The following is a 16,651-nucleotide window of genomic DNA, read 5'->3' as shown; positions in this document are numbered from 1 at the left end:
TTTAAGGCGTTACGGAGAACGCAACGCGTTTCTCTAGTTCTGAAGAAATAAACTTTACTGTAATAAAAATAGAGCAAAACTCACATTTTATGATGGTTTTTGTTTTAACAAATATGACCGGAAACTACCGAAAGAAGAACAAACCAGTATGAAGTTCATTATTTATTAAAATGGTAGAAATTTTCTCACAAATTAAAATCTGAATAAATTAAAAATTGTGGGCAATAATTAGCTTTTTTGCAATAACCTTTAGATTTCTGTGTGTGTTTATGAATAATCATAAACCTATTCCATGTAGGTAAATCAACCTAAATATAATGCAGCCCTAATCCATAAACCATACTTTTTCCAAAACTGTAAGATTAAGAAAGTTCTAATTTTTAGATTTTTTTTTTCTTTAAACGCTTAAGTTACTACGTTCAGCCATTATAATTTTACTAAAAAAAAAAAAAAAATCAATTTTTATACAATTTTTCCTTTTTCTTTAACACACTTTATATTTTATAATTAAGAGGTAAATAGAGGCGTGAGATAGCTTTTTGTACCCGATCCTCAGCCGAGTTAAAATGAGTCTCTTCTGTTTGGCATAAAAGATTCTATAAGATGTTCTCCCGGATAGCACATAAGGTCGCGGGAAAACAACAGCCAGAACTTATTCCACTGAGAACGTACTTTGACACGGATTATCTTCGCGAAGTCGCACTCAAATGTGAATTCTAATCTGAGATCATTTGTTGACGCTCTGCTCATCATTTGAGATCATTTGTAGCCTCATCAGCACTTTCGTTCCGAGGATATCGCAATGGTCCGGAACCTATACGAATACATCTATTTGTTTACTGCTGACAAGGTGTCGTAAATGATTTGAACGATGGGTTCAGATCGTCTTATCAAACACACACGTCAGCCGAGACAGAGCCGTCTGTATAGATATTTGCTTAACCATTGAATTTCTTAGCAGGTGGGAGGTCTAATAGGTAAAACTATTTTCAATTTTTAATTAATAGATAATATCTAATATCAAAATTATCTAATTTTGACCTAGTATTAAAAGGTTTTATTTTAGAGAAATGATACAATAACGTTACTATCAATTTTTTTTAAATACAAATTAAGAGGTAAAACCCTTGAATTTTTTGCATCCCAATCACGGTTATAGAAACACGTTGTCCAACAATTCTCATTAATGTGTTATGAATTATTTTGTAATTAATATCTAATTTGTATTATGATCTATTTAACCTTATTTAACTATCTCGTAAATTTTTATTTAAAAAATTGATATGGATTTTAATCTATTCCTTAATTTTCAGCATATTTTATTATGCTGCTATGATCAAAGATTTATCACAGTTTTCCTTGATCCATCCAGCCAAGTGTTAGGGAATTCCTTTCATATATCCGAGGAACAGCACAGTTACCCATTCCTGAAGTTTTCATATATATATATAAATTGCCTCGTGTGTGTGTGTGTGTAATATATATATATATATATATATATATATATATATATTATATAGTCTCAATTGTTTTCTTGAATATTCCGGAAGTATCCGGTTATCCCATTTAGCTTTCTGGATTCGGGACCCGTACGTAGCCACGTCCCAGACTCAGGCCGACCATATCCCAGACAAGGTTAACTGAAACAAAAACACAACGGTATCCACGATCTAGTACTCAAATCCGAATAAAAACAGATGCTTTTGTTAGGATTCGAACCTGAGAACTCTCGACTTCGAAACCACCTGATTTATAATGTCGGGTTTTACCATTATACCAACTCGGCGAATTATATTATTATTACGTATCAATCAAAATAAAATATAAATAAATATATTTTATTTATAAAATTATTTTCTTTTATATTCTTGTTTATTCTAGGAACACGATTTACATTTAAGTGAAAACTACATTATTAATTTCTTACGTAACATTACTACTAATTTGTAAGTAACCGAATTATATAACAATAGGTAAGAGTAAGCAGAAGATAGAATACAGTTATTTCCAAAAACCGGTATCCTAACCTTTTTAACAACTTCAATACCAGGATTTTTATACCTGATTTGCTTACAAAGAATAATTCTTTGTAAAGTAGATGTATAACAAATAATCAAACTTGTGTGTTCCACAAATATAAATTAAATTACAAATAAGTTATCTACAGCTACGTTATTTCATTTACCATACATGAAAATAAACATAACTACAACTGAAAAGAATAGGGATCTCGGGTATCCGGGTAAAAATGTCGACGATTGTAAACGTTAGTACAAAAATCGCCCAAAAACTATAGAAATTTCCGGAAAATGTATCTACGTACGTGCGAGTACGTAGACTGCATTTTAATTGATATCTCCGAACTGGTTCGACGTAAATTTTCTGTGCACCAGTTATTGGTAGCCTTAAATTTTAAACAAAATGAAGAGGTAATTAAGATTTTGACTTTGTAGCAGCCATAAAATCTTAAGACTTACTCTGAAGAATAAATACTTTAGAACTTAAAATGTTTGACTCAAAAGTTTAAGTTCTATAGTATTTATTAGAATTTATGGACGGGAAAATATTCAGCATTATTTCTAATAAAGTTTTTTTTTTCATCTTAGAAAACCTGTGGAGCAAAAGATTTGACAAATATTTGGTTTTATATATATATTTCAACTTTAATTCCATGTGATAACGTTTATAATAGTTGTCCTGGAAGGTGATAGCCAAACTTAAGAGTTGATTCTGGATATCACAATAGACATCTCGCTTCCCCCTTAGTCATTTTGTTTTTCAATAAAAATGCATATATTAAGTACAGATTAGGATATTTTAATATAATTTGTATACCTGCCCAACAATATATTCAACAAAGTAAGTATATTTTTACCTTAAAATACAACAATAATATCCATTTTTTTAACTAACTACTTTTATCTAAACATTTGAGAATGATGGCTATTTAAATTGTTTAATTATTAAAAGCTCCATAAATATATTAATCCTTATTGTGAATAAAATCTCAACTTTTTTCTAAGTCTGTTATATACAGCTAAAATTTGGCTGGAATTCTCGACTGGAAGTCGATCGCTAAAATTATGCGATAAAATGGAGCTTATGTCAGAATGCAGCTTACTGGCGAATTGAAAAGGAAAAAATCTGTCAAATGGAAAACCCGAAAAGGTTACGCAAGCCCTTTTTTCAATAAAAATATAATAGTAGTATTAATAATTAATGTTAATGGTAACTCTTTAATTTCAAGTTAGTAATATATTTACCAAAATGTAACCATTATTTAAATAATAATAGTTGTCAACAGTCGGGTTTTTTTTTTTGTAAAGGTATTTTCCGGCCTTTATGTAACTTGTGATTGTGTGTTGAATAGCCAATTGTGGAATAGCAAGCGTTTTAACGACCTTTTCGTTGCCACGGTAACATAACAATTTTGAACTAGATCAACTCTTTAGTACAGCACTCCGATTGGATGATTTTTTCGCTTGGTAGTGCAACCATCTTCGCATTCAGCTACAAATACCGGTCTTCTTACTTGCCTTTATTCAGTTGACTTAGAAGTATACAGGTGTAGTGAGTAGGCGTTCGTAAAGTGAAGCCAACTATGGGTACGTGATATATTTAACTTACAAAGTCGTTTTTAAGAAACATTTTAAAGTTTACAATATTAATTTTAAGTTAACTGAACGTATAATTATTCAGTTATATTCTATTAAAAACTAATGAATTACTTAAATTTTGTTATTTAAAAACACTGCTTTTGAAACAACACGGAAGAAATTTAAATTTTGTTAACTTGCATTTATTTAATAAATTTTACATTCCAAATTAAACAATCAATTAAAAATATACTGAATTTGTAGTTAACATAAACTTAAAATACATTTGTAAGTATATGTCCTAATTTAAAAAATTAAGATTTAAATCCTATTTATAACAAATTTGTTCTCAATTTTCCTTTAAACATAATGAAAAATTACCAGATTAGATTCACATCTTAACTTACGTGTAATTTTGTGATATTTAAAAGTAATTTGATGTATATTATGTAAAAGTAATTTTACGGTTGGTACTTTCTAGTTATTCTCATTATATTCGGTTAAGCTTGGACGTCTCGATTAAATTTTTGTAACATTTCGTATAGTTTTACAAATTTTCAAATAATATTAAATTATCAATCCTATACGAATTATGTTTGTTATATGTGCCGGCCTCCGTGGTGCGAGTGTAGCGTTTCTGCCTTTCACGGTGTTCCCGGGTTCGAATCCCGGTCAGGTATGGCAATTTCACACACACTACAGAACTGTCATTTCATCTCATCCTCTGAAGAAATACCTAGAGGTGATCCCAGAGACTAAAAAGACGAAATCAAGTTTTAATTTTTTTTTTTATAAATAAGTTGTTTTATAAGCTTTTTAATAGCAGAATCTTAAGTTCACAAAAAACTATTTCTCATACATGTTTGTCGATTAATTTGTATCTTTACTAATTTCTTAGTAAATAATTTGTTTGAAACTGACAGTTTCAAAACACTTTTAAACTGAATAAGAAAATCTGTTAGTATAATCTCCAATAGTTTGAAAGCTGTAAATTTTGTTATATTTTATTAAAATTACAGCCCTGGTGTTTATAAATACTTAAAACCCATGCCATGTAGAATTTACTTATAATAAAATTGATCAGCCTTTTATTTTTTCCAAATACTTTAATGTTTGTAATGCTTTTTTTTTTAAATTACAGTTAAAATAAGTTTTTCGTTGATGCATCAAAAGGTATATTGTAGTGCATAATTGGTATAGAACTTAACTTTCTTCAATCGCATATTAACGCATTAATATAACTTAGAATAATAATTTAATGTAAATAATTTATTTCAATTTTATTGTAAAACTAACAATTTCTATATAATATATAGTTTATGATAAGGAATAAAATGAGAATACTATTTTTATTAGAATGTCTACATAATGAAGCATATTACATCAAACGTAGTAACGTATGTATGGATTATCTTATTTTTATATTCTACAAAAATATTCAGAATGCTATAGAAGTGCATTTACACTATCATCTCTTTAAGAAATTCGGCTGTATTTCTGTGTTAAGGGCTTATTCATGGTTGGCGTATTTTTTTATTTCGTCACCGGATATAATTCCATTGCGCTGGAATATCTTTTTTTCATTTCATAAATAAACTAGCAATAATTTGCTTCTTTTGACAATTAAAAAGTACTAGAAAAAATATATGCGAATATTTTCTTACGTCGTCTAAGCGTCCAACTCCATTGAATTGGGATATTTACTTTAAGAGGTATATAATTATAGATTGGTTAATTTCCATGAATTCGATTGACAGAGTCGTATTTAAAGATATTAAGCGTAGAACCGAATCTTTAGCTATAGCAACTTTGGTCCAGTTCTTCACGCATTTCTTTTGTGCTTTATCAACTTGTTATAAACACATCTTTTTCTTTACGACTGATCACTACAATTAAGATGTATATCTTAAAAAATATCATAAAAACCAATTTATCGGTAGAGTTTATGAGGATTTATAGTACGTCTGGAAAATATTAATCTGACTGAACTGGAATACAGCAAGAGGTTACGCAGATGCAGAAAATTTGTAAAATCATGCTAACTGATGTACATATAAATTCATCACCGGTTTGAAACCCATATTAAGATATATAACGACCGGAATATACGAGTAGATCCTCCGGTATTGAATATTAGTAAAATTCTATACCGATTAACTTATCGCGATTGATTACATAAGATATGTAAGTTTGCAATCTACAGGTAATAATGCTGTAAGCTAATTGATAATACTTCCCACAGCATTTCTTCTCTTAGACGGCTAGCGAGTGACGTTTTATTTATAGCCATACAAACGACTTACCTGAATTATTAACTGAAATTCATTTGGTACACTTTATATAAATATTAAACGCAAGAAAAAGTCTCGGAACATCTGATTTTACAGTGTTCAGGATTATTGGCGGGACGATTATGAAATTACCGTCTCGATCAATCATCCCTGCTCGATGAAATCATTTTACTACAGAGTTTTCATTTGTTATACTTAAACGGTTTAGTCATTTTTATTTTATACATTATTAATCAACAAAACCTAATCGATTAGTATGATTGTCAGTTTTAAAAAGTTTTTTAACTTACAGAAATTTTTCGCATAGTATTCTGTAATATATCAATTTCATTATACATTATATTAATACAATATAGAAATAATTAAATGCTCTGTTGAAAGATGTGTATCGCTTTTTTAATATAAAAGTATAATCCTACAGTTATTTAGGTTAATGATTTTTTTTATTAGATCACGCTCTTTTATTTCCGTAAATTGGAATAAATAATCAAAATAAAAAGAAATAATTATTAAGAAACGAATGTTTCACCATAACATAGTGGTAGGTCAGTTTCCTCCTGGATGAAAATTTTAAATCGTGTAACAGGTGGGAGAATTATGGATTTTATTTTTTAATTATCACATAAATAATGCTCATTCATTTTTTATCGGTATTGAGAATAATGGACTATGAAAAAAAAAACTGGGTTTTGTTTCTGTGTCAGTAGAAAAAATTAAGGATATTGTTGCTCTCCAATAATAATTAACCACGTAAGATATCCTAATTTTCCACTATCACATGTCAACACTACATAACAATGAATATGGAAATACTGGAAGCGTTAGATATGCTCTGTGACACAGGAAGGCCTAGAATAAAACTTATTCTGAAAATATTAGTAAAAGACCTCTAAACGTGAACGAACAATTTTACAAACTGTAAAACCTATAACAATATTATAAAATATTTCAAAGACGTTGATGTTATGCTCAAAGGTGCTATGTGATGATGAATTGATACATGAATTTTGTGAGTAATTTATTTTTTGTTATGAAAAAGATAATATCCCTATAAAATTTAAAACTGAACTCTATAATAAGAGTTATAGTTATATAAACTTGAGTTATAATAAACTCAAGAATAATTTGTATTTACTATTAAATCTTTATATATTCTGAAGATAAATATATTTTTTTATAAACAATTTTTTAAGTTGAAATTTGTTTTTAAAGTATACGCCATTTTAAAGCAGAAAGTAGTTTTTGAATTGTAAAAAAATAGAACAATAGCCAGCGGGTTCAACACAAACTATTTTTTCCTACTAACAACAAAAAAGAATTGTTTTTCGTTAGCAGAAAATACGCTTTTAATACAGTATGAAATTTGTAACGCATGTATTCGACTAGCATCGTCCCTGCAAAGTAGTCCACTCTTCTACACGTATTTTTTCTTTAAATCAGTCTTAAATCTTTTTACAATTCAGTGCAAATGAATATAAATAGCTGATACTTATCCGATTTGATTGAGGCGATAACGATAAAATAATGCTTACATTTTTCTATAATATCCACTACAATATAAAAGATAAACGAAACAAAATAAAACAAGTAGTAGTTGATCTGTAAATTATAAGGCTGAGCATTGTACGACATAGTGTATAAGTTTTATTAAGAATGTTAAATTCACGTATTCCCGATCTGTGGAAATTACGTTACTTTACTGCCTGTGTTTATCTCAAGGCTTTAGTATGACGGGTGTATATCAGGATGACAGGCTATATAGATGTCACCGGTTATATGTCCGCTATATTGTAGTGCCATATATCTGCGATGGATACTTTGTAAAGGAGATACATCGTAGATATAACGGATTGAAAAATAAACATGGCCGCCATTTTGTGATTTGCAAAGGTATTTAAGTCTTAATTTTTTTATAATTTTAAAACTTTATTACCAAGACGCTTACCTAATATTAATGTGATTCGTCTATCCGAACTTTAGATACAAATTTTTTATAAAAATAACAAAATGTCGGCCGGGTGGAGAACAAAGGAGAAATTGTCATTTTTCCTAAGGATATTTTTTGTTTAGTTTTACAAGTAGAATCCGAAAAAGTATATAAGCAGCCCACCATTTTAGAAACACTGTATAACAGGGATGAAATTAGTCTTAAGATAATAAGGAAAGTGTTATAGACGTGTATGTATGTAAAATGTGCTGTAAGCTGCCACGATCGTTATCAAGGTACGTCGACACAACTGACGATAAAATTGATCGTTACAAACCTAAATTTATATGAAATTCCATGATAAAAATAGGTAGTACACATTCTGCGCATTATACATAAAAACTATAATCGTGTTTGTTTTTGTATATGTATATTCTTCTAAAACGTAAACTGTAAATGCATTTAATTGTATTTGTACAAATTGCAAATATGCAAAATGTTTTTACAGGATTCTATTTTTTTTTTTTTTATTCATAAAAGAATACATAACCTCAACCGGTAACGAGCAAATGGAAAGAAAAAATGTTGCCGCAAAATTATGAAAGGAACCCCTGTTTGATACTCCCAATTGCTTCTGTGAAACCGTAGTTAAATTTTTTTCTACTAATAGAAAAAAGGTTTATATATATATTGTTAACTTCTGTTGTTAATATTCCCGTTAAAGTTTAATCTACAAATCATGAAGTTTTGTTCGGGACCAATTGTTAATTGTTCTAGAAATATATAGCGGAGAAATCGCGAAGATTTACAAATTTTAGAATAACCTATAACTCTTAGGTTATAAAATTAACTCTTTTCTTCTTTAGAACAATGAGAAATAATATCTGAGATCCGTATTTTTGATTAAATTATAAGTATACTAAAATACCAAGTGTAATAAAAAGTTACTAAACATTATATAAATTAGAAAGGTCCAAAGCGTAAACGTAAACTATAAATCATTTCATTGTACGAATAATTAAATTTTAGGCGTTATGTAAACGCAAAAGTTTAGGATTACTTATTTTACCTTTTGTTGAAGTTGTGTTTGAAAATATCGCAGATTAAAAGAATAGTAATAAAATGTTGTACTCAAATCATTAATGGTCGTTATTCTGTAGAGTGTTACGCGTAATTACTTTTATATAAAATGAGAATTTCATTAACCAATATTTTTCTTGTGCTATAGATTTAAAAAAAAATTCATATATTCTTATCATATTCCAACTAATTTCTACTTAAGATAATATCAATTTATAGTAACTATATTAATGCGTATAATTGTTATTATAAACATCTAATTACGTGTAATAGAATGGATCTTTAGTAGGATGTAATTTTTACCACAAAGTAATGAAACGCACAAAATAAGAATACTTAACAGCGATATTTACGTACAATAATGCTTTCAAGATCCGATAAGCTTCCATTGGTATGGACCCGTTACTAATTTGAAAAACGGCAGGGATGGACGCTCACTTAAGTGTTGGGCGTTTTCAAGATGGCGTTCATTGCAAATCACCTTCGATACAAGCTCCTCCTTTCTTTCTGAAGTCACAGCATGTACAGTTGCAGGCGAAAAGTGTGGTGGAATAACAGTTCTTAAACGCAATCGCCATTTATACAGAAATTCTTTGGGATGTTTGCAAACCATGAATAGCAAAAAGAAAAAAAAACATATTTATGTACAATTATCAAAATTACCGGATTTAAGTAATAGAGAAATTCCAAATTTTTGTATTTCAAAATTACTAAATAATTTAATAAAGAACATGACGAAACAAGAATAATAAAATCAATTATAAAAATATTAATAATGAGTAACTTATTTCCAAAACCAAAAAATCTGATGTGGATACCAAATTATTTCCTTGTACGCCTATAAAATTACATATACACATTTGTTTAAAATGTAGAGTACATAAAATTTTATTTCATTATAACTTCCGATATTTTTTAATTTTTTTTTTTTTTTTTTTTTACTGTTGAATTATTATTTATTGTAATTTTTATTTAGAATCATGGGTTAACAACTATTAATAAATCAATATATTTAAATTAGAATAAAATATTTAAAAAAAAGGAGATGGAGCCGGATTCGAACCGATGTGCCTTCCAAATATTTGTAGGATCCAAATATTTCATTAATTAAAATTTTATTTGGCTATAACTCTGGAACCGATGAAAATAAATACCACTTATGAAACACCGTTGAAAATCTCTCGATGAGGGATCTGGTCTTCCTTTATTTTATAAAAGGATATTTTTATGAGTTTCAAAAAAATAAAACAGTTTTTATCCTAACGCTACATTATTTGCATGACCGAAGTTGTCTGCCAAATTGGCTACCCTCTAAACTATATGTATAACACATTTTGGTTTTAACTATATATATACAGCATGTATCACGAAGTTCTCCCTGGACTTTCATAACCTATTCTACTCCTGAAAATAATGGGAAAAGTTCATATGAACATGTCCTAGAATGCTACGTTCGCTCGGATTTCAGGTGAAATGAGGTCGTACTGAAATTTTTAGGACAATTAAGAGGCAGAATCCGTGATTTCTTTGGTTTTCGACTTGAAAAATGGAATAAAATAAGTCCTACAACCGTATCTGCTGTAGTTTTTGAGAAATCTGAGGTTAAAGCAAATAAATTGGGGTAAAAAACCATGCATTTTATGATTAACGTACAGTAACTTTGTTAAAATTTCGCGTGGATTTCAGCTACTCCGGTGAATTGAGGTCGTACTTTTAACAGTTGACAAAAGCGTTGTAACCTTCATTTTCATTATGCCGTAATATCAATAATTTTTTGAAACTTATTTAGTTGATGCATATGACAGTAACCTGAAGGAAATAAATTGTGCCCATACTGCTGCCCTCCTTTTATTCAATAAACTGAAACAACTGGATGTGGGAAATTAGCATTTCCTCACAAACGTAAGTAGTTTTTAAACATCATGCAGCAATCCTGGATGCATTTTGTTTACAGGTGTGTAAGGGTTAAATGTATTATGTTTTGAGAACTTATAACAATACTGACAAGGTTAATTTTTAAATTTAGTTAACGTCAATGACAGCACTATGAAATTTCAAATTAATATTTTTGTGTGAATTCTCAAATACCAAAACTTGTTGCTGAAATAAAGCCTTACAAGAGGCCATTTATTGCAGTTAATGACATTGATTCATCTGAAATTCAATTACTTCAGCTCTATTTCTTTCTTGTCTTTTACGATCTGTCGCCATTTAAGGTATGTTCTGTGTATTTTAAAATAAATTACTTTTTACTTAATTTCTTAAGAGGCCACGAAAAATCTGATAAAAATACCTGAATAATAATTTATTATTATTTATAATTATAATTATTAATAATTTTCTAATAAAGCATTACAGCAAATAAATGAATGTATATGTTCACTTAAACTACAACTTGTATAGTCAACAACTGATTGCGTGTAAAGTTTCCTTTCTTCCTCCAGCACTCACTGCATGGATCATGATGGCTTAATCGTTTATTCAAACTAGAGACACTCAAGTCAATAACCTAAACAAAGACTATCTTATCAATTTCCAACACCAAATCTCGTCAATTATGCAATTACAAAAATATTATATTTGCAAACCGATATTAGAATATTTTGTTTCATCATTATTGAAACAAAACAATGCCGATTTCTGTGGCAGAGTGGTAATGTCTCGGCATTTCACACGGAAGTCCTAGTTCGAATCCCGGTCAGGCACGGCATTTTTCATTCGCTACAAAATTCCATTTCAATAGCCCATGCACAAGCTTCAAGCTTATGTGGTGATATCATCAAGCAAAAACAAATTATAGCATTAAAATAAATTGTAATATAACTACATATATACATAATCTTTTCTTTCAACTTTTAAGTGGAAAAAATAGTTATGGTCAAAATGTATATGAATTTTTTACTTTTTGGTAGTTATTCTTAAATTTTTTCCAGTAAAATTAAGATAATTCAGTTAAACTTAATCGCCTTTACAAGTTGTAAAATTATTATGTTCAAACGGTATTTAAACGGGCAATTACTTTTAGGTTTAAGTGTGCAAGAAATTGTAAATTTTTATCATTATTAAGCTGCATAGGATGGATTCATGATAGAAGACTAACAATAAAACTACACAAGCTCTTTGCATTTATCAGCCATTAACCGTTAATTTCCGTTTTAAGATTAATCTACCTGACCAGAGTTAATCTTAAAGTGCACAATACTATCCAACATTTCTACACTTTTTGATCCCACTGGAATCTGTTCACTGGTAGTAATTACTCCTAAACTCACGCAGAAAATTTGGTTTTTGAAAACTTAAACTGGGATTAACCTGTTCCATATAAAAATGTATCCATTAGAGAATTACGCATTGAATAATCTAACAGCGGACAGTCTGATTTAAATGTAAGTACTAAGCAAATACATGGTTTCTTTGATGCATCAGAGAGAGCTTATGGAGCTACCTAACTTTTACCTAAGAAATGCTCAATAAGACATAACTGCTACTGTAAAATTATTACGTGTCAAATCTAGAGTAGCACCATTAAAATGTATAACCTTACCTCATCTAGAATTGCGGTCACCTTTAGTAGGATCCATCTGTGAACCGATTAGTTTTACACCAGTAGAATTCAATTCCTAACATTTGCAAAATGTATGTAAATAACAGAGTATCACAAATTAAAGAATTAATAAAATATTGTACTAGGATGCACATTCAATCCTATGATAATCCAGCAATTTAATTTTGATATCATTATCAGCTGAGAATATCCTGTAACCGTGGTGGAATGGCCCCTACTGGTTGTCGTTCGATAAAAATCACTGGCCTATGAACATTCAGATTACTCCCTTGAATAAAAATATATTGAAAAGCATCCTAAGGCAACTTTAGTTCAGTTACATGCAACTTTTAGAATAAATTGAAAAATCTTCCTGATTGTTGAAAAGAAAGTGTAAAAATCCTAAAAATAAAACAATTGGACTTCTGATGATTTAAACATAGCAGAAATCATATGGATCAAGGAAACACAACAGTCATTTATTGAAGACATTGAAAGAATTATAAAAAAAAAAAAACAAGGAAGTAAGCGGTAAAATCATTAGCTCTGTTTGTGGACAAAAATGGTATTTTCCGTCAAGTTGGAGGACGATTAAAGAATACTTTGATTAGTTAAGACTGTAGAATTCCCATATTACTGCAATCTAATTACAAGATGATAGCAAGGCAAACTCTTGCTAGTAATTTACACTCCTTTGATCCTCAAGAGTCTTCAAGCAATTATGAAAACTAAATAATAACCTATTAACGGAAGGATAAGAATTTAGAATTTCTAAATTCTTAATTAATCCTCTTTGGCAGTAAGGAATTGTTTTAAATGTTCAAAAACTGCACCGAAGGATGCAAGACATCTGATTGTAGGCTAACCACGTTAATGAGTGGAACCATTTTGACTAATAAATACTCAGCAGACAATTTCCATATCAAATTCTTGCAACGTAAATCTCCTCTCAAGACATTGGTGTGGTAGGGATTTTCAAGAAAGTGAGAATTGATGTCTGGGGAGATGGCAAGCAATGCAGTAGAAAACTGAGAGCTAAACATGAGCTGAACTATCAAACTAACAATTACACATAACTAAATGAGTACAAAACTTCATTTTATAAACAAGTGAACTTATTTCACCGTGCTTTACTCTAAACAAAAACGTATTTTATTATACATTTTAGCATACATCACTAAATGATGTATGCTATTGAAGCAAATCTACTGAGAACACTGTCTTATACTAAGTAACCTTTTAACAATAGCTATTATGACAGCTAATTGTTAGAATGAAATATTAAAATAGCCTTTTGCTACTTCAAAAAATTAATTTATGGATGATTGTATTACACCTTAAAATCACATATATGTTTAAAAGACTCTCTTTTTCCTGTTTAGCCTCCGGTAACTACCGTTTAGATAATACTTCAGAGGATGATATGTATGAGTTTAAATGAAGTGTAGTCTTGTACATTCTCAGTTCGACTATTCCTGAGATGTGTGGTTAATTAAAACCCAACCACCAAAGAACACCGGTATCCACGATCTAGTATTCAAATCCGTGTAAAAATAACTGGCTTTACTAGGACTTGAACGCTGGAACTCTCGACTTCCAAATCAGCTGATTTGGGAAGACGCGTTCACCACTAGACCAACCCGGTGGGTATGTTTAAAAGACTGTCTATCTCCAACACTTGATCTGAATTCTCATCAGATTGTAACTATTAAATTGCTATTATGAAGAAAAAATTATACTTCCAAGCGACCCAAGATGTCAATTTAAAAAAATTTTGAATGATATAAACATAATCCAAAATTTAGGGAAAGTATACTCAACAGTTAATTTATCAGTCTTCTTATAGAAATATGCGATGAGATTTATCCACCCAAGAAATGAGTTTAACAGCTTGCCTATCGGTTACAGAATTTCAGCTCTAAGCTCAATTCATGAAAAACAAATTATTTAAAATTTTTTTATATAACATTTGATTTTATGCAGAAAAACTACGATAGAAATTGTCTTTTCCCCACACAATTTGATTGGCAGCCAAAACATTTTCCCCTTTTCACATTAAATTGTCAGTTCTTAATGGTTTATTTTAATACTGCATAATCATAAAGAGCACTTCTTGTTTTCTAAAGAATTCAGTAAATTTACACAGTACAATCTTAAGTCAATTTTTTTTCCGATATAAAAGAAAGATAATAAAATAAATATCTCCTCCAGAAAAGTCTGGCAATGAAGAAACATCGTCTGATATTATGTTTTAATGTTACTTCTGTATGGTTGTGAAAGATGGACACTAAGAAAAAAAGAAAGGGTGGACATTTGAAATATGGGGTCATGGAGTAGATTAATTGGGGAGAAAGAATGAAAAACAAAATAATGAGAATAAATGGTTAATCATATTACTTTAAAATAGAAAAGCTAAATGATTGGGAAATATCATGAATAAAAGAAGAATTTTAAAAAAACAGGCTGGAAAAATAGTAAAAATTATAGGTTTAAAAGAAACTGGAGCTATCAGGATCTTAAAATGGGTAACAAAGGACATTGGACACAGGCAAGTGCAAGGGACCTGCTTCAGAGAAGATAACTACATGATCTATAAATTAAGTTTTCTAGCTTTCCACATCAATGTATTTATTTTAAATTCTGTATTCACTTTATCAGGTACAATAATTGTCGTTATTGTAAAAGTATCTTATCATTTCTTCTCTTATTTTTACTAGGGGATTGTTAATTTTAAAACGTATATAATACTCAAATATGTTAATAAAATTTATTGTTAACATTAAAGAACTCGGCACTTTTAATTATTACTCGAATCTGCAGATAAACTGTACACACAAATCTTTATCAAAAATTCTGTGAAGTAAGAAGGTTTAAAATAGTAAGTAAATTTTGACAGAAAAACATATGCTTCAAAAAAGTAAATTATTTAAAGAAACTAAAAATTTAGTTGGTAAGGAACACAGATTATTTATTCACATGACTCATACATTCACTCAATATATGTAAAAAGTTGAATTAAAAATATGAATTCTCTTAATGACTAAAAAAATCAAAAGCCAATATTGATGTATATTGGCAATGCTGGAGAAATACCAATTTGTGTAGTGACCTTGGGAATAAGTTAATGCAAAGTAGAGTATCAAATTAAATTGGAAAAATTGAAAATTTCAGTACGAACGGATTATCTTATAAAATAGTATAGAAGAAAGTAAATACAGATAACTTTCAAAGATTTGTTAAGAAATATTGTGTATAATTCTTAATATATAACATGTTCTGTTTCCAATTAAATTATTAAAACTAATATTAGCATGCTGATGATCTTATCTCACATCAAATATATTATAGATTCTTTTTAAAACTATCTTACTCTTTCAACATAACATAATCTTCTGAAAGGTCTATTTGCGGCCTTTAAATCTGCAGATTCTTGCTGAACTTATATTATGGTCTATACAGGCAGTTTCCTATTAATTGTGCGTGCTCTTTCATTACGATAATCGAGATGATCTTTCATTTATATAACTAATTTAAAAAATTACATTTTCTGTAAGATCCCAGTCATCAAATTCCTTTTTCCATAATTTGTAAAAACTAAATTAAACCTTCACAAATTATTCTTGAGTTACTTATGTTTTTACAAAGTTCACAGTTTTCCAATTTTAAGGAATTATTTTTCCCAATCTCGACCACTTTTTTTAATTATTTCTACATGCTAAACGATGAACTTTTCATTCATAACTCGTACACCATTTTCAACCTCTAAAACTTTATCCACTTCTCTTCAATCACAAGACTCATAATATTTTTTTCTGGAAGTGTATTCAGCTTTATACAATAGTAAAAATGCTAAAAGGTATGCTCCAAAAAAGTATACCTTTAATTAAAGCACATTCCATTCAACACTTTCACATAGACGTAACGGTGATTACAATACAGTACTTCTGTGCTGCCTATCCATTCTATAAATATACGTAACAGGTAGGCCTGCATCACAAACATTTAAGTTAAAGGCTAACAAGCAACTCTTCTCAAATAGGTACATTTGATTTTAAGATGTTCTAACATTTTGAAACATGTTTATCAGTAAATAAAATTTAATTTTATTTGGGCTAACTATTTAAAACATATATAAAATATTAAAACAGTCCCTATCAGTCATACAAAAAATGGCAATTCTTAAATAACAATAGTAACCCCAAGGGGTGCATTA

The sequence above is a fragment of the Lycorma delicatula genome, chromosome 4 (genome assembly GCF_047948215.1).
Source record: "Lycorma delicatula isolate Av1 chromosome 4, ASM4794821v1, whole genome shotgun sequence".
Taxonomy (NCBI): Eukaryota; Metazoa; Arthropoda; class Insecta; order Hemiptera; family Fulgoridae; genus Lycorma; species Lycorma delicatula.
The sequence above is the reverse complement of the archived record's forward strand: the minus strand, read 5'-3'. Positions refer to the sequence as shown.